Source organism: Antechinus flavipes, chromosome 3 (genome assembly GCF_016432865.1).
Source record: "Antechinus flavipes isolate AdamAnt ecotype Samford, QLD, Australia chromosome 3, AdamAnt_v2, whole genome shotgun sequence".
Classification (NCBI taxonomy): Eukaryota; Metazoa; Chordata; class Mammalia; order Dasyuromorphia; family Dasyuridae; genus Antechinus; species Antechinus flavipes.
The window spans coordinates 380,541,713-380,561,439 of NC_067400.1; the positions used below are offsets into that span (position 1 = coordinate 380,541,713).

Sequence of the window (19,727 nt, forward strand, 5' to 3'; positions counted from 1 at the left end):
TGCTCTAAGCCTGTGACCTTACAACTTCCCCAGAGTAGTAAGTAGAGACAGTCTGGATCCAGGCCTCCCTGACTCCAAGCCAGGCTAGGATTGATTAGACTAGCAGTTCTCAAGTAGGATGCTGGGATCCCCTGAAAACCTCAAAGTTCCTCTCAGGTAATCTCTGAGGTCAAAACGATTTTTATTACTCTAAGATGACTTAATTTCTAATATGGTGAATATTGATAGACAAATAAAAAGGTCCTTGGGTCCTCAATAATTGTTAACAGTATAAAAAGGGTTGGAGCAGCTAAATGGTAGTGTGGATAGAGCTCTGGCCCTGAATTCAAATCCAGTCTCAGATACAACACATACTAGCTATATGCTTGGGCAAGTCACTTAACCTTAATTGTCTCTTAAAAAAAAAGCAAAAAAAATTTTTTTTAAAGCATAAAGATAGTATAATATGTAGAGCACTATCCCTGAAGTCAGAAGGATACAAGTTCAAATTCAGCCTCAGACAACACTTCCTATATAAATCTAGGTAATTTACTTAATTCCAATTATCATGTAAATTTTTTTAAAAAAAGGTTGTAAAGAGGTTCTTTAGACAAAAAGGTTAAAAAATTATTGAACTGTGGCATACTGCCTCTATAAAAGATGATTATTTTATAAAAATGACAGGAAATAGAAAATAGATTCAGTGAATTAAGCTGGAGCCCTATCACATTACCTCTTCAGGGCTTATACATTATCAAAATACTCTCTAGTCTCTCATCCTTTAAAGATGAATGTCTCTTGTTTCTCTCCTGCTTTAGTTGAGGTCCTGAAGCTTTAACCTTTAATGCTTATCATGCAGGTCTGAATCAGCATAGGATTGGGTTTAAATTTTGACTCCAACACTTAACAGCTGTATGACCACAGATAAATCTCTCTGAGTCTTGGATTCCATCCCTTTGAATTGATAATAATGATATTAATAACAATATAATAAACATTAACACATAAATCAATAAATAAAATAATAATACAATAATTATTATTAATAATGATATATATATGTGTATATATGTGTGTGGATAGACATATGTGCAGTAGAAGGCATGGTGGATAGAGTGATGGGCTTGGAGTCGGGAAGAATCATTTGCCTGAGTTCAAATTTGGCCTCAGATATACACTAGCTGGGCAAGTCATTTAACCCTATTTGTCTCAGTTTCTTTATCTATAAAATGAACTGGAGAAGGAAATGGCAAACCTCTCCAGTAACTGCCAAAAAAACCCCAATTGGTGACACAAAGAGTTGGACATGATTGAAAAATGACTCAACAAATGATTTATAGCATTTTAAAGTGTTCTTTGCAAAGGGATAATATAATTATCACCTACTGACACAGTTGGTATGATAATTGAAAGTGCAGCATTGCTTTCAAAGGGCAATAAGGTTGTTTATAAATGTCAGTTACTATTATTTCTACTAAATTCCTTTTGTGCTTTTTCTTTTAATCTCTTCACTGTCTCTCTAACCTTTCATCAGTCTTGCTTATGTACTCTTCTCAGATCAGTTAGATGAAATAGCTGTACCTGACACTGGTTATCACTTCCCTTCCCCCCACAACTCACAATGCTCTTAGCTCATCCACTCACGAAGTCACAGGAAACATTATAACAGAAAATCAGGAAACAGAAATTCCTCAAGACCAAAGGAGACCTGGACTTTCTCCATTAGCAGGATTGCTACATGGGGACTTAGAAAGGCAACTTCAAGAGGGCAAGTCCTAGGTGCTTTGAATGCTCTTTACCATAGTAAAAGTACCCAAACAATGCACAACAATAAGGAGGGACTTGAGATTTAGTTTTCTCCTTAAACTTTTAGAGCAGTAAAATTTAACATAGCTGGAGGGTTCAGTTTGTGAAACTGAACTCTGAAGTGGTCAACTAATTATTGTTGTTAGATAATTTTAATTTTATCCTACTGTTTGTGACCCTATTTGAGGTTTTCTTGGCAAAGATCCCAGAGTGACTTATTTCCTTCTACAACTCATTTTACAGATGTGGAAACTGAGGCAAACATGATTAAGTGATTTCCCTAGAGTTCCATAGCTAGTAAGTGTCTGAGGCCAGATTTGAACTCATGAAGATGAGACTTCCTGATTGCAAACCCAGTGCTCTGTCCACTATACTATCTAGATGCCCTAGAAGTGAATTCTAGGTTTCTTTTTTCTTGCTTAAGCTGAGATCATACCTTACAGTTTGGAATCCAGATAGTATATCTCTAGGATTTGTTGAGTGTAAACAACCAATCTTAATTCCTTTCTCCCTTTTTAAATGATCTCGAATTACTTATATGTGGTACCATGAGATCAGAAATATTAAAGGATCTTAGAGTTCTATTTTAATACCTTCATTTTACCAAGGAGGGAAATGAGTTCCAGAAAAATTGAATGACTTGCCTAAGGTAACAGCTACTAAATGACAGCGTTGAGATTAGAACCTAAATCTTCATTACCAGTTCACTGCTCTTCCCATTCCACCATGTTTTTATCATTCTCTTGGGTTTCAAAAGCTAACTAATATTATAGGACAGATTGGTCATATAAATAACAAAGCACATTCATTGAAATCCAGCACATAGGCCAGCTACTGGGCTAAAACACTGGGAACTTGATAATCACCTGAGAATAAACTGTTCAAGATTATTGCTATATTATATTGATGTGGCCTTTACAAAACCCTTTCATACTCATTCTTTCATCAGTCTTGCAACAGTTCTTTGAGATATAAGCTTCATTTCAGAGATGGGGAAACTGAAATCCAAAGAAATGAAATGATTTGCTGCTAGCTGGACAGCTATAAATGGCAGAGATGGAATTAGAACCCACAACTCTTGATTCTAATATTAGTACAGATTCTATTATGCTTCATGCTCCACAGAAAGAAGATAGAGGCAAGGTGGTCCTGGTTAGGGAGAAGTGCTGAAAAAGAAGGTGAGAGCAAAGATGGAAAAAACGTATTTTATCTCCTTTATGATTCTTCTTGACTCCATCCAGAGAAGATGCTGGTTTGTCCCAGAGGGAAAGAAATCTGACCGTGAAGGTCAAGATGAAATCACTGGACTGAAAGGGAAGATGCCTGGGGCTTTGGAGACTCAGAGCCCTGGGGACATAATGTAGGAGGCAGGAAGGTCATCCTAAAGAAGTCACTTTGGGCCTCCAGATTTTTTTTAATCTGTTAAATGTTAGAATTTAATGAATTTGGCCCTTTCCAGCTCTGCCATTCTATTCCTTGAGTCTATGAACTCATGATGATCTTTGAACCCACTTCTCTGAAGGCACAAGAGTCTGGGTTCAGACTACCCTGGGGAGTATCAGTTACAGACCAGTTCAGAGTTAAAACTAGAATCTGAGGGCCAATAAGCCAATCTAGATAAGAATTCTAGGTCCTTTGAAATCTGGGACACCTGCCTTGGCCCATGTGAAAGGGAGTGGGAAAAAAGATCACAGCCTTTACCCTTCAGACTGGTGAGAAATTTGCAGGCATTTTGCTTCTCACTTTGAGGTTTTCCATTCCCCAAAAAGCTCAGTGTGGGTTTGTTAGAGAACAAGTAAATGTCCAGAAAGATGCATGATTTAAAAAATATCCTTTTACACCCTTCACAATACCACACATCAGAATCTGTGCAATGGGAACAAGCTAACTAGGTCATCCTTTATAGAGCATACTGATCTCTTCCATGTGGGCCAGGCTTTCTATTCCTGCCTCTGGGGCTGCAGTTGGGATTGGCTGCAGGTAGGAAAAGTCTGACCAATCATTTTTTCCAGTTAAGCCAGTCCAATTTGACATGTAAGCCAACAAGGATTGTAAAGCATAGGGCCTCAAGTCTAATCTCATGTGTTGCCTACTTGAGTATTTTTTTTTTTAGCAAAAAAATTTTTTTCCTCATTAGGCAGTACTCATGAAGTAGACCAGAAAGGTCTAAACAATTTCTGACTATGTAACTGATTAGCTTGCTAGCTTATCTCAATTAGAAATTATTTTAAAATTTCTTGGGTCCCCACACATTAATTTCTGATCATGAGACCCACTTTTGAAAAAGAAACCAAAAACTTACAGATGTCTGCTCTTGGTACATTTTAAAAACATTGAACAAGTGTAAATGAGATGCAAACAGCTTGACAATGAGCACATTGAATAGCAGTTGCCTACCTGTATTGAGCTCCAGTGCTACTTTCTTTCAGAGAGAGAGAGAGCTGGGTATCAAAGGCCCAGTTAGTCAAATGATGTTCCTGGCAGGATGGGAAGCTTTGGGTGCAATGTTTGATCCCTTTCTAGAAAATGGGTAGTAGTAGTGCCCTAAAAATGCTCCCTCGTGGCTTAACATCACTTTCCCTGTCTACTTTGGGGATGACCTCTCTATTTCTAGATTCCTCTCTGAATAACTATTGGGGAGTCGGATAACTGGTTCATCTCAACAGGCAGACTGAGGTGGAAAGGCAGAACAGCCTAATGGAAAGACCACTGGACTGAGCTGAAGTTTAGTCTCATCTTTACTGAGGTTGGATGATTGGGGAAAATCATTAACCTCCCTGAACCTGTAGTTTTTCATTTGTAAAATGAGAACAATGAAACCCACCTTGCCTACCTTTTCTCAGAGGGTTTTTGTGAAGACCATGTGAAGTCATGTATAGGGAGAGCTTTGAAAACCCCAATGTGTTGTCAAAAAACATAAAGCAGTTTTATTTATAGTGACTGGTCCACAGAAGCGGACCCTATGCTGGAGCATCTGCCTTGTTCTCCCTCCTATGCCTGGAATGATGATTGGAAATAATTGAAACTGTCACTGGAAATAATGAGAAGTGACAGAGACTGGGTTATAAGGGCTATTGCTTCGAGTCTTAACGATCCCCACAAACTCAAAAACTAAATTTAAACAATGAAGTCACCAAGTAATTTGCCTTCCAGGGACCTGAAAAAAAATTTTTTTGGTCATAAACAGGAATAAAGGCATGTCTAGAGCTGTCTCAGTTCAATATGTGTTTTTCTCCTAGTATAGGAAATCCATTCTGCCTGGCTTATTATTTTTCCTTCTACCTAGATGATAATATCAACACCTGGCTACTCTGGGATTCAGCTTCTTTCTTTACTGAACAAGAAAAGTGAAGAATCCTCTGACTTGATTCAGAGTGAAGCAAACACAACTGGAGACCAAAACAGAACTCATTATCTTTCCTTCAAACCTTCTCATCTTCCAGATTTCCCAGTTTCTGTAGAAGGCACTTCTGTCCTCCCAGTTACCCAGACTTGAAGCCTTGAGCATCATCCTTGATATCTCTCATATATTCCCTCCAACATTAATCTGTTGCTAAGTATTGCCATTTCTCCCTTTATAACATCTTTCTTACATGTGCTTTCTGCTTTGCCCACAGAGCCTCTCCCTGCAGTGGACTCTCATCCTCTCACACCTGAACAACTAAATTGGCTTTCTGCTGTCTTCCCACCCTAATCCACCATTCCTTCTGTCATTTTACCAAAGCCCAGAGTGGTCTATGTCACTCTCTTATTTAGTAAATTCCAGTGTCTCCTATTACTGCCTATATCAAATCTCAAAATACTCTTGGGGGGGGGGGAATTTATTTTAAAAAATTATTTATTTATAAACCTTTTTTCTTTTTAAATTGAGTTCTAAATTTTGTCTCTGCCATTTGCTCCCCTTCCTCCCAACCCAAGGCAAGGTGGAATTTTTTGGGTTTTATTTTTGGGGGGTCATTTAAAGTCCTGATTCACAACTTTTCTTCTTCTACGTTTCCATTTATCTTATATCTTTATCTTCCTTCCTTCCTTCCTTGCACTCTGTGACCCAGAGACCCAGGCTTTCTCTGACCCTTGTAACATGAGAATTCAATTCCTTGCCTTTTCCAAAGTTGTCCTCCAAACCTAGAATGCCTTCTCTCCTCAAATCTGCTTCCCAGCTTCCCTGGCTTTCTTCACTTCAAATATCAGGAGATTTTCTCTATTTTGTCTCCTTCCCACCTCCTCAGCCACCTCCCCATCTCTCATGCTTTCTTTTTGAGATTCGGTAGAACTTCTGTTTATCTCCTTCCTGAGAGTGTTAATTTTCTAAGGAGAGGGGCTATTTTTGGTCCCTTTTTTGTATCCTTTTGACTAAATATAATGCTCAACAGCTAGTGGTATAGCGGTTAGAGTATCTGATAGAGTGTTAGATTTGGGTTTCAAATCTAGCCTCATACACTTATTAGCTATGCGACCCTAAGCAAGTCACTTAACTCTGTTTGCCTTTGTTCCTCATCTATAAAATGAGCTGCAGAAAGAAATACATCTCTGCATCTCAGCCAAGAAAACTCCAACTGGGGTCATGGAGACTTGAACACAACAAATGCCTGACATGGAGTAAGCCCTTAATAAATTCTCTTTGGTTGACTAAAGAAAAATACATATCTACATATTATATATCATCTCTCTATTTATTAATATTATATATACATAATATTATAATAATAAAATGGATATATATTAAAAACAAGCACTTTTAGAATATAGAATATATGTATATATAATAGCCTCTCTATATAAATATACTATATATGTTTTATATTTATATGTGGCAGCTAGCTGTCAAAGTGGGTAGGACACCAACCATGGAGTCAGATTGACCCGAGTACAAATATGGCCTTATACACTTACTAGTTAGTTTTATGACACTGAGCAAGTTATTTCGCCCTGTTTCATCCTCGTATCTAAAATGAACTGCAGAAGAGATGGCAAACCCCTCCAGTACCTTTGCTAGAAGAAGACATCAAATGGCATCATGAAGAGTTAGATCCAAGTGAAACAAGGGAACAACTATTTCTTGTGTGTATGTGTGTATGTGTGTGCGTGTGTGTGTGTGTGTGTGTGTGTGTGTATAGTTCTCCATCAGTCAGCCAAGATTTTCATTGCTTATTATTTATATATGTGTGTGTGTTTTTGTGCATTTCAATAATGTAAATGAAAAGTACCCTAAATGGAAGCCAAATCTGCAGTACTTAAAATGACTAATCTGGGTCCCAGAGAATAGATAATGACAAATATCTTCTTCCTCCAGGCAGAAAGGTGGAGACTTTCTGGGGCAGGATGCTGCATATATTCTCAGTCTTGGTCCCTCTGTCAACTGCTTTTGTTTAATTGTTTTTCTTCCTTACCAGTAAAGATTCAATGGGGGTGTGTGTGATATTTCTGGATATATACAGAAATGATTGTCCAAAAAAAAAGTATCAATGCAACTTTGGAGTAAAATTAGAAGGTTGTCTCTGATCAAGCAACAATATCTTCAATATCTGCTATCCTCTAGACATCAGGGAGACATAATCTGTAAGGATCCTTCCAGCTCTGACAGTCTGAGACCCTCTGACATTCGATATCCTTAAGCAAACCTTATATATTCTCATTTGAAAAGAACTATAGTACAGTGGAAAGCACACCGACTTTGGAGACAGTGGATCTGAGCTCATATCCCATCTCTCCTAAGCACAGTCTGTGTGACTCCCAGCAACCTCAGATGGGATGCTCTTAGTCTCCTCTGCCCAGTACGGAGTTTAGGGCAAGATCCCCTCTAGGTCCCCTTTTAGATCTAAATCTATGTTTATGTGATCTTTGCCACCTTGTGGAATGTGGAGGATTGCTCTCCAGTTCCCAGATGGGGACAGCGAGGGGGCTACATCACTACTATGTTATTAATGAGGAATAAGCCCTAGAGGGCAGGAACTAGCTTGGGCTAAATCACTGGGTGAAGTGACACAGACTCTCAGAGGGCTTAATCATGATCTTTCTGGAGATCAACAATCACATAGGAACTTTCTACGGGTCCCTTTTGTGGTGAGGATCTCAGGGAGAAAAAAGAATACAGAATAACGGCAGAGACTGCTACTGACATTTGTTCAGTGCTTTAAGGTTACAAAGTATTTTGTTAACAACTGTAGCAATATTATTCCCATTTTATAGATGAGGAAACAAGCTTTAGGAGTGATTTGCCCAGCTTTCTCTCATTTAAATCCAACTCACTTGCATGTCATGACAGCACCTCTCTAATGTCATGGTCCTGGAAAAGGAAGGACAGACAAGAACACCGCAGCCTCAAGTTGTCAGACCTGGAGCCGGAGCCCAGGCTTCTCTAACCTAGAATGGTCTCGACTTCCTCTCTGTCTACAAGAGGTTAAAATGTACCTGGCGAAACAAAGCCCACTCCAGCCCCCACGAGGCAACTAACAGTGTCCACGACACTATAGAATCCAGCTGGAGAGACCTTGTGGCACCAATCCTAACTGCTCCAGAACTTCCGATCGGGGGAAGATCTGTGGGGGCTGGGTTGGGCTGCTCCAGCAACTATTCCGAATTAGTTTTCTAGCCTCAGGAGGCTTTTTTAACTTGTCTCCTCCTTCTCCAAGTGTCTGCTGTCTGCCCCATCTCTCAGTGACCTGAGATGACCCCATCCTCACTATTACACCATTTTTGAAAACTGCCAATTTTCTATACCAACTATGGAACAATTCTGAAGCTAGCCATTCATTTTCTATTCCCAGTGTGAGCAAAACCAAAACAAAACATCTTCCCACCTCCCCCTTTTGTCCCATCGAAACCAAACAGTTTTCAGACTTTATGTCGTCTGTACACACACATACACACACACAATAGTGTGACTGCATTCATTTTATGGTGGGAGGAGAGGGGAGATAGGAGTCAAAAGCAGAAAAAATTCTAGCCACCTCCTTTTTTTGGGTCTACTCGGTGCCAAATGCAACAAACCTTTATTTATCTAAAGTATAAACTTCCATAAAACTGAGAAAAGGAAGTTGTTTTTCACACTTTTAGTATGGTTTTTGGAGAAAGATACAAATGGTAAGTACCAAGCTAATATCATCCATTTACTCTAAACATCAACATCTGCACCGAGTCTAGGAGTCAGGACAAGAGGCAGCCGGATCTCCTGGACCTTCTACAAACACATCCACCCATCTCTTCCATGACAACTGCTATTCAAAATCATATCCCCATAACATTTTGAGAGCCTAACTGGCCTTTGGAATTATTGAAGGATAAATATTTTTCAGAAAGATGAACCAAGATCCTGAAGTATCTTTGAGACAGGAAATTGGTCATCTATGAATAGCCTATGTGGTAACTCAGTTAACCCAAACACACATTTTATTATGAAGATCAGCAACCTGCTTAGAGAGTGTCTTGGGGGCACTAAGAGGCTAAATAACTTTGCACATGATAATATAACGAGTCTATGTTAAAGGAATAATTTGAATCTAGCTCTTCCTAAATCCCATGTTAGCTCCTACAACCATACTGATAATAAAACCCAGCAATATACATGTTTATAGTATTTAAAGACTTGTAAAACACTTACCTCACACCAGTCTTTGTGAAATAGAAGGTATGGGGAAGGGGATGAGACCTGTGATTTCATTAGAGTAGGGAGTTTCTATTGAAGAACTTCTTCCAATGCTCTTCAGTACCTTCTCTGCAACTTACTATCTTCTAGACTGGAGCACTGAGCATTAAATGACCCTTGCTGAGGGTCACACAGTCAGTCAGTATGTGTCAGGCAAGATTTGAATGCAATTCTTCCTATCAGTTCTCTATCCAATAAGTCACACTGCCTCCTTATAAGATAGCTAGTGCAAACATTATTTTTTTTTTCCTAGCAAAAAGATCATATCAATTTATTTAGAATCATTCACAACATCCTGAGGTTAGATTTATGCCAGGGATTCAACATTAATTTAATATTAGGAAGATAATTGACATAATTTGCCATGGTAAAAACAAAAATAGTTAAAGAAAGCTATGACCTCGAGATATAGAAAACAGCATCTAAAAAGTATATTGCTCAATTATACTACAACTCTAGGAGGTACAAGAAAAGAAAGATTTTTAATATAAGAAAAAGTATCTTATCTAAAACTGTGAATCAGTATTGTCTGAATTGGGGAAATAATAAAAATGTTCCCAATAAATATAGAAAACAGGGATGTCATTTTTCCCTTCTCCCACAGTGGACTTCTAGCATTGCTAAAAATGATTAATGCCACAGGAAAAATGAATTAAAGGCAGGTAGAAAAAGAGGAGGGAAAAAAAAATCTATCCCTCTTATTGTTTGATGACATAAAGTTTACTTACTAAAGAATCAGCAATAAAACTTTTAGACATTCTTTTTTTTTTATCTGAACTCTTTCTCTTTATTTGACTCTTAACTTAATAGAGAACTCATGATGTGTGACAATGAAATAAATAAATTCCCAGGTGCATCCTTAAACGGTGAATTCTTTCTGATTCACTTTATTGACATGGGACCTTTTGGGTATTAGCATACTTTTTTTTTTTAACATTATATAATATTTATTCCAGAGGTATTAGCATTTTTGTTATTTGGGGAATTTTACATCTCTTTTCCCTTCTATTTTCTTTTTTTTTTAATTTTTTTTTAATAATCACTTTATATTGACAGAATCGATGCCAGGGTAATTTTTTTTTTTTTTACAACATTATCCTTTTAGTGCAAACATTATTATCTTCATTTTATATGTGTGAAAAAATTGAAGCTCAGAGCAACTTTCTCATGGTCTCACAGTTAGTGGATACTACATTCCAACTTAAATATCCCAGCTTTGGATTCACTACTCTTCCTATTACATTATTCAACTTACTAGAATACTCAAATTCCTCTTCCTTAGACCTGACATTTCTAAATTTTGAGTTTCTTTGTAAAATGGAAGTAGTAGCTACTTGACCAGCTAACTGGTGCAGGGGATAGAGCATTGGATTATGTGACTTTCATTTTGTTTGCCTCGGTTTCCTTATTTGTAAAATGAGCTGGAGAAGGAAATAGCAAATCACTCCAGTATTTTTGCCAAGAAAACCCCAAATGGGGTCATGAAGAGTCAGACAAGAATGAAATGACTGAATAATAACAATGTGTACTAATCTACATGTTAAATAAATGTTTATTTATTTTGTTAAATAACCATGATGTTAAATAAATGAAGGCTTTCAGTTTTTTCTCTATACAAACTATTCATAGAATTTTCTGTGGTTATAAAGAACCTTCTACGCTAGAACCCTAACAGAGTGCCCTGTGTAGTAGTTAGGGCACAGCACTGACTGCCTTTAACCTTGCTTCTAGGCAAAATCAGATTTATAGTACTCAAGGGTAACTGAGTTTCCTGAACTCGGGGTTAGTGATAAGGCTCCATAACACAACAGCTATATACAGGACTGAATTCTGCCAGACAGTGAACACAGTGATGGGGACATCCCAGAGTACTGATGGCAGCCACATTGTCCACATCAACAATAAGCATCATTCTAATACAGGCTTTCCTTTCACAAAGCCTTATTAAAAGTATATTTTCTGACTTAGAGATTTCACTGCTAGGCATATATCTCAAGTAAGTCAATGGAAGAAATAAGGGTCCATTATATACCAAAATATTTATAGTAGCACTTTTGTGGTAGCAAAGAACTGAAGACAAAATAGATGCCCATTGATTAGAAAAATAACTAAATAGATTGAGCTACTTGTTCAGATAGAATATTATTAACATGTCATAAGAAATACTAGAATATTTAGAGAAAGATGGGAACACATTTGTATAAAACTTTTTTAATACAATTGAAAATATCCATTTTATACTTCATTTTGCTTTCTAATTCTTGTTTATTCATAAATTGTTTGCCTGTCCACAAATCAGATAAGGGATATGTTCCATGTTCTTCTAATTTTCTTGTAAAATCTCTCTTTATATCTAGGTCATGTATCCCTTTTGACCTTATTTTAGTAAAAAGTGTGAGATATTGATTCATGCCCAGTTTCTATCATACTGCTTTCCAGTTTTCCCAACAAATTTTTTAACCAAATAATGAATTGTTTCCCCAAAGTTTCAAGTCTTTATTGTCAGTTACAAAGATATTATGTTTATTTGCTGCTGTAAATTGTGCATCTACTTTATTGATCTACCATTCTATTTCTTAGTCATACCAGAAGGTTTTGCTAATTAAAGTAACAGCTACAAACAAATGCAGAGTAAAGCAAGCAAAACCAGGAAAATAATATACTGATGTGGATCTCTCCCCTACTCACCTACAAAAATGTAATTTTAATGACCAAGCTTATCCTGAAGAAAAGGTGAAAAAATAGACTTCTTTAACTATGGGTGTGAAACATTGCCTATGCTGTCATACTCAGCTGATGTGTTGGTTACTGTTGCTTAACTGATTTCAACTTTTTTTTTCTTCTCTTTCTTTTTTTTATTAGTATTTTTGTATTATGAAAGAGGTCTCATGGGGAGGGTAGAGGAGAGGAATTATCATATATTCATGAAAAGGTATATTAAAACAAAAGATAGCAATAGAAGATGATAAAGTAAGCAGTAAATCACTGTAACTCTCCCATATTCCCCTCAAAACAACCATAAAATAGCACACTGAAACATTCGGGAACAGCAAAACCAGCAAAAAGAAAAGGTTTTAGCCCCCAAACCTTGGAAGATTGCCAAGATTCTCACTCAAGCAAAAGAGGAACCCAGTTCAGGATAACAAGTATTCCAGAAAGCCAGCAGCAAGCCATACCTCAGCAAACCAGTGGGAAATCCTGAGCCCCAATGTGGTGACCAGGCAAACCCCAGCACCAGGACCCTTCACATGCTGCAGCAAAGCTAGGAAAACAGGCTGCCATAAGCTTTAGTGTATCCCTGGGCAAACAGGTAGCCTCCAGTGACCAGATAGTCATGTACTTCAGTATAGTTCTGGGGAAACTCAGAAGCACCACATCTCCCTCAGCTCACGCAGACACCAGAACTAGGACTCCAGCTCAGTACCAGGTAAGCTGCCAGATCCTGCAGTCTTTAGTACTGCTAGCTACCACTCCTTAAGCCTCTCACCACAGCCCCAGTCATAAGAGTCTCCCATGGGCCTCAGGATACAACCATGCAGCATCAGTAAAGAAGCCAGGATGTATAGCCCCAGGCTCAAGAAGTCTGAGACATTGCCCTTTTTTACCCCAGGAGCAGAACTCAAATTTAGAAGAAAGTAAAAAGAGCAAAAAATTTGAGCAAAAAACAAAAAAAGTATATCTGACCATAGATAATAATTATAGTGACAGGGAAGATCTGGATACCAACTAAGAAGAAGACAACAATGTTATCTCTGGGAAAGACCCTAAAATAAAATGGGAAGTGGTCTCAAGCCCAGAAACAGATCATGGAAGGACTCAAAAAGCAGCTTAAAAATCATATAAGAGAGGTAAAAGAAAAATTAAGAAAAGAAAGGAGAGTCAATTGTGAAGAGTCAACAGCTTGGAAAAAGAAAACAACTGCTTAAAAAGTAGAATTGGCCAAATGGAAAAGAAGATACAAAAATCCACTGAAGAAACCCTGAAAAAGTACAATTGACCAAATAGAAAAGGAAATACAAAAGCTAGCTGAGGAAAACAACACCTTAAAAGCTAGAATTGAGCAAGTGGAGGTTAATGATTCTATGAGACATCAAGAATCAATCAAGCAAATTCAAAAGAATGAAAAAAAAACAGAAAAAAATATAAAATATCTTATTGGGGGAAAAAGTTATTTGGAAAATAGATTCAGGAGAGACAATCTGAGAATCATTGGACAACCTAAAAATTATTATCAAAAGAAGGATCTGGACAGCAGCTTTAAAGAAATTATCAAGAAAAACTGCCCTTATATCTTTAAACCAGAGGACAAAATAAGTATTGAAAGAATCCACTCATCACTCAGGAAAGAGATACCAAAAGAAAAACTTCAAGGAACATTATAGCCAAATTATAGAATCATCAGATCAAGGAAAAAGTACTGCAAGGGAACAGAAAGAAACAATTCATATCAGGGATCCACAATCAGGGTTACACAGGACTTAAAAGCTGCAATATTAAAGGATCAAGGATTGTGGAACATGATATTCTGGAAGGCAAAGGAATTAGGACTGCAATCATGAATCAATTACATGGTGAAATTTAGCATAATATTTCAAGGGAAAAAATGGTCATCCAATGAAATAGAAGAATTTCAGGCATTCATTAGTAGAAGATCAAAATTAAACAAAATATATGATCTCCAATCTCAAGACCTAAAAGAGGCCTATGAAGGTAAAAAGGAAAAAGGAATCCAAGGGATTCATTGGAGCTGAATTGTTTATATCTCTACATGAGAAGATAATATTTGTAATTCTTAAAAATTGTACCACTAATAGTACAACTAGAAAGGACATATGTAGACAAAGGATATGGTTATAAGATAAATTGGAGGCAATGACCAAAAAAAACAACAACAAAGGAATGAGAAAGAGTATATTGGGTGCAGAAGGAAGGAAGAGGTGGAATGGGGTAAATTATTTCACATGAAAAGGTAATAAAGTAGAGGGGAAGTATGGGAAGGTAGACAGTGAGCATTATTGAACCCTACTCTCATCAGTACTAGATCAAAGAGTAAATTATATAAAATTCAGTTGAATACAGAAATTTATCTTACTCAGTAGGGAAGTAGGAAGGGAGGAGATTAAGTAAAAGGGGGATGAACTAACAGAAGGGAGGGCAGATGGGGGAGGTGGTAGACAGAACTAAAACACTGATGAGGAGGGAAAGGGTAAAAGGAGAGAGAGGACAAACAGGAGGAAAAATAGGATGGGGGAAAAATATGTTAACAATCATAATTGTGAATGTGAATGGGGTGAACTCTTCCCATAAAATGGAGGCAGATGGCAGAGTGTATCAAAAACTGGAATCCTATAATATATTGTTTAAAAGAAACATATTTGAAACAGAGAGACTCACACAGCGTAAAGATAAGGGGCTGGGGTAGAAACTATTATCCTTCAACTTAAATTTAAAAAGCAGAGGTAGCAATCTTGAGCAAAAGCAAAAGTAGATCTAATTAAGAGATAAGGAAAGAAAGTATATCTTGCTAAATAGGAAGTGAATTAGTATCAGTACTAACCCCATATACATCAAGTGGTATAGCATCTAAATTCTTAAAAGTTGTGAGTTACAAGTTTATGACCAAAACAGAGATAAAGAATACTATGAAATGTAAAATAGATAATTTTGGTTATATTAAATTAAAACACATTTGTACAAAACAAAAACCAATGCAACCAAAATTAGAAGGAAAGCAGACAGCTGAGAAACAATCTATATAGCAAGTGTTTCTGATAAAGGCTTCATTCTCAAATATATGGAGAATGGAGTCAAATTTATAAGAATACAAGCCATTCCCCAGTTGATAAAGGTCAAAAGATATGAATAAGCAATTTTCTAATCAAAGCTACTATAGGCATATAAAGAAGTGCTCTAATTCACTTGATTAGGGAAAAGCATATCAAAACAACTCTGAGGTACCATCTCAGACTATCAGATTGGCTAATACGACAAAAAAGGAAGATGATAAAAAGAAGATGGAGAGGATGTGGGGAAATTGGGACACAAATGTAATGTTGGTGGAGTTGTGAACTGATCCAACCATTCTGGAGAACAATTTGGAACTATGCCCATGATCCAGCAAGACCTCTATTATGTCTATATTTCAAAGAGACCATTTCATAGTGGCAAAATATTAGAAATTGATGGCATGTCCCACAATTGAGGAATAGCTGAATAAATTGTCATATATGAATATAATGGAATACTATTATGCAATACGAAATGATGAACAGACAGATGTCAGAAAAACCTAGAAAGATTTGTGTGAACTAGAAGAACATTGAACACAATCTCAGCAACACAGTGTGATGATCAACTATGAATGATTCAATTCTTCTCAGCAACCCAATGATTCAAGACAAATACAAAGGATTCATGAAAGAAAATGCTATTCACATCTAGATAAAGAACTGATAAACTCTGAATGAAGATCAAACCATATTTTTCCACTCATTTTATTCTTTTTCATTTTTCTTTTGATGTGTTTTTTCTTTTACAACTGTGACTAATATGGAAATGTTTTACATGATGTCACATGTGTAATCTAAATCAAATTGTGTACCATCATAGGAAGAGGGAGAGGGAGAAAAATTTGGAACTCAAAGTCTTGTAAAAATGAATGCTACAATTGTCTTGACATGTAATTGGGGGAAAAATACTATTTAAAAGGATAGCAATAAACTATTTTTTTTTTAATTTTTTAATCTTGAAATTGGCACTGCCTTGGAAAGTAAATGATGGGTCTCAGTATATCACATGTTACTCCTGTGCATTTTTCTCACTTGTTCTTCACCATCCCAACAATCTTGAATAGCTTTGCCAAGTGTGAGCAAGCCCATATGAACCAAATCACATATACTCCATTAACACAAACATATATCCTCAGGCTCAGTTACTCATTTCCTTTCCTCAACAACCCCACCTTCCACACCTCACTTACTGTTAGAAATTCATGAGCTTCCAGGTACAACAGCTATCTTGAAAGTTACAACTCCCATGCTTGAAAAGTCAGTACCTAATTTTTTGACTGTTTTTTTTTTTTCATGGAATTGAATGATCATAGAAACAACTGAAATCTTACAGAACAAAATAACTCAGAGAGAGAGATAAGAATAACTTCTCTATATTAAGAATCTACCATGCCAGGCAGGATTGGTAAAAGAGTTGGGTCTGGGGATCTGGCAAATTATAGATCTTGTGCCACTAGCTAGCTCTACTTTGGGCAGGTAACTCCATCTTTTTGGACTGTAGTTTCCTTATCTATAAGGAATATTTGGGGCGCTAATAATGCCAGGAGCTTATCTTTCCTAATGGTTCATTTTATCATTTTCAAGTAGTATTTTTGAATTTCAGTTTCATGAATAACTGCTGAGTACAGTAAAAATAATAATGGTACTATAATTATTAATTACAATTTCCACTCATATAGCACTTTAGGTTTTCAGAACAAGTGGTATTAAAGATATCAACCAAGAAATGTATGATTAGAAAATGAGGCACAGCCAATCATGTAGCATCGGGAATGAATGATAACTGATGTAGAGCCTGATCCTAAGCCAGTACCCGTGTAATGAGGACCTGGATCAGCTGATGGATTGGACCTTCCCAGGAGGGTTCATGGAAGAGAGTGGACAAAAGACACAAAAGATGAGAAGGGGGTGAAGGGATCAAAGATTTAAGACTAGAAGGTCTTAGAGGTCATCCAGAGGAACCTCCTTATTTTGTAGATGAGTAAACTATGGTCCCTTGAAGTAAAATTTTTTGCTCAGTCACACAGATAGAAAATGACAGTCAGAATTCAAACCCAAGTCCTGTAATTTAAACTCAGTATACTTTCCATAGCATCACACCGTTTCCTAAAGGCTCTGTATCAGTACATTCAGAGAGAATGCCTATATCACAGAGATCATATCTTTTGACTATAATATATTTAAAGTTCATAGAAGATTTTCCTCACAATAAAACCATCAACAAGTTGCAGGGGGAAAGAATTCTAGTCTTACAGCTGGATTCAAATTCTGATTCTTCTAAAAGACTCCTGACAAGTCACTGAACCTTGAAATTTTAATTAAATGATGGGGATTGGACAAGATGATCTCTGACATCATTTCTGACATCAATCTATGATTTCAGGAAGGCAAATAAGACCTGAACTATGTTATAATTTTATAGATTGGGAATCTGAGCCATAGAGAGAGATTAAGTGACTTGCTCACTTAATTAATTGATTTGTCCTCAGTATCATTCAAGTTAAGTGTCAGAATTGGGACCTGAATTCAATTCTTCTGAGACTAGAGATAATGAGAAAATAGCTCTCAGTCTCTAAAGTGTCTTCTGAGTTACAAATCATATTCCTTAGATCAGAAGGTGCAGCCTTTTTGGTGTAGATGGACTTCTTTGGCAGTCTAATGAGAGCTGTGCACTCCTCAGGATAATATTTTAAATGCATAAAACAAAATATGTGCAATTACAATGGAAGACAATTACACTGAAATACAGTTTTCTCCAAGTTTCTCTCTCTGGCTATGTGTCTCTGTCTCTCTCTCTTTATCTCTGTTTCTGTCTCTTTCTCTGTGAGTCTGTATCTCTTGTCTATCTCTGTCTCTGTCTTCTCTCCTCTCCTTTACAGTAAATAATTTTGTATGACAAATGTTCTCTCTAATCTTGGTACAATAATTTTCATTACAGTTGTGATATAGAAAAAAAATGCAGAACCTCAAGTGAGGTTCTCAAAAAAACAAACATTAATTAAGCTACAGTCTTAAATGCTAGAGATGAGATCTGGGTTCAGCTTTTAACTGTAATGTTTACTGTGACTTTGGGGACAATCATTGAGTTTTAACTTCCCCATCTACAAAAATGTGAATAAAAATGTTTTTTTTTTTTAACCACCAATTATACAGGGAAACTATGAGACCAATTGCATAAAACCAAAGGTGCTAAAGAAATGTGCTATTTTATTACGTAATTTCATTTATCTTGTGTACATTATAGTGGAGGAGAACCTAGATGAAAAACAATTCTTCACAGTTTGTTTTTTTTTATTCCTTTGCCTGAGGCTTCTTATGGCTAGGCAGATCCTCATCTCTGGAAGGGTGTCAAGTACAGGCCTAGCAATAGATTAAGCTGCTATCATCTGTGGACCATCCTAGCCAAGAGTAGAGGGATTCTTTTCCAGAAGACTGATCACCAGGTAATGAAATTTTTAGCCACAGTAACTCATGGAATGTGGACATGTTTCAGTCGGTTATTATGAGAGAAATATTCATATCAATGAAAGCATAGCTCTTCAAAAATGTCCCACCTCAAACATCTCAGTTTATCTCACAAAAAAAAAAGTTACTTTAACCCTATAAGAGGAGACAAGCGAGTATACAAGTCTCCTATTAGCTGTAGGGGTGGCTAGTTGGCACTGTGGATAGAGAACTAGGCTTGGAATCAGGAAGACTCATGTTCATGATTTCAAATCTAGCCTTAACCACTTAGTATCTGGGTAAACCTGGGCAAGTCACTTAATCCTGTTTGCCTCAATTTATTCATCTGTAAATGAGCTGGAGAAGGAAATGGCACACCACTCTAATATCTTTGCCAAGAAATCCCCAATTGAAGCCACAAAGAGTAGAACATGACTGAAATAATGACTAACAACAGCTGTACATCATAGGCACTCAATGAATATTTGTTGAATGAATGCATGAACATCAGTGGGATGTTTTGCTCGGAAAGTTAAGTCCATTCAGTGGGTCATAGAATTTATAACTTGAAAAGACTTTAGAGGAATCATAAATCTGGCCTCAGATACTTAGTAAAACTGTGTGAACCTTAGTCACTTAACCTTAGTTACCTAAATTATAAAATGAGGATTACAGTATTTACCTCTCTGTGTTGCTGTGAGGATCAAATGAGATAATACTTAGAAAATACTTAGCACAACATCTGGCACCACATATTAGGCACGGTACAAATTTTTTAGAATTATATTTTATTTATTTTTCTGTATAAATCTTATTCCTTTCCCCCTTACAGACCTAGAGCTCAGAGACCATTTTCTTTAATCTCCTGATTTTACATATGAAGATGAGTTGTGACTTGCTCAAGGTCTCAAAATCACTTATGAATCATGTTCTTAGACACCAGAGTCAATACTCTTTTCACTGCATCTTGTCCAATACCACTGTGTTATAAAGAAGTGATGCCTACAGAGATGAAATGACTTGTCCATGGTTGGAATGTGAGCCCCAATCATCAGTCACAGGTA

At 36.8% G+C, this 19,727-nt stretch overlaps 1 protein-coding gene and 1 long non-coding RNA gene across 3 annotated transcripts in view; one reads left to right on the plus strand and one right to left on the minus strand.

Annotated features, from left to right (window-relative positions):
* Nucleotides 1–19,727, minus strand: part of CLMP (CXADR like membrane protein) — a 124,056-nt gene that overhangs the window by 101,434 nt on the left and 2,895 nt on the right. The window lies entirely within an intron of this gene.
* LOC127554406 (uncharacterized) overlaps nt 1–19,727 on the plus strand; it is a 112,481-nt gene that overhangs the window by 69,143 nt on the left and 23,611 nt on the right. The gene's annotated exons all lie outside the window — the stretch shown is intronic.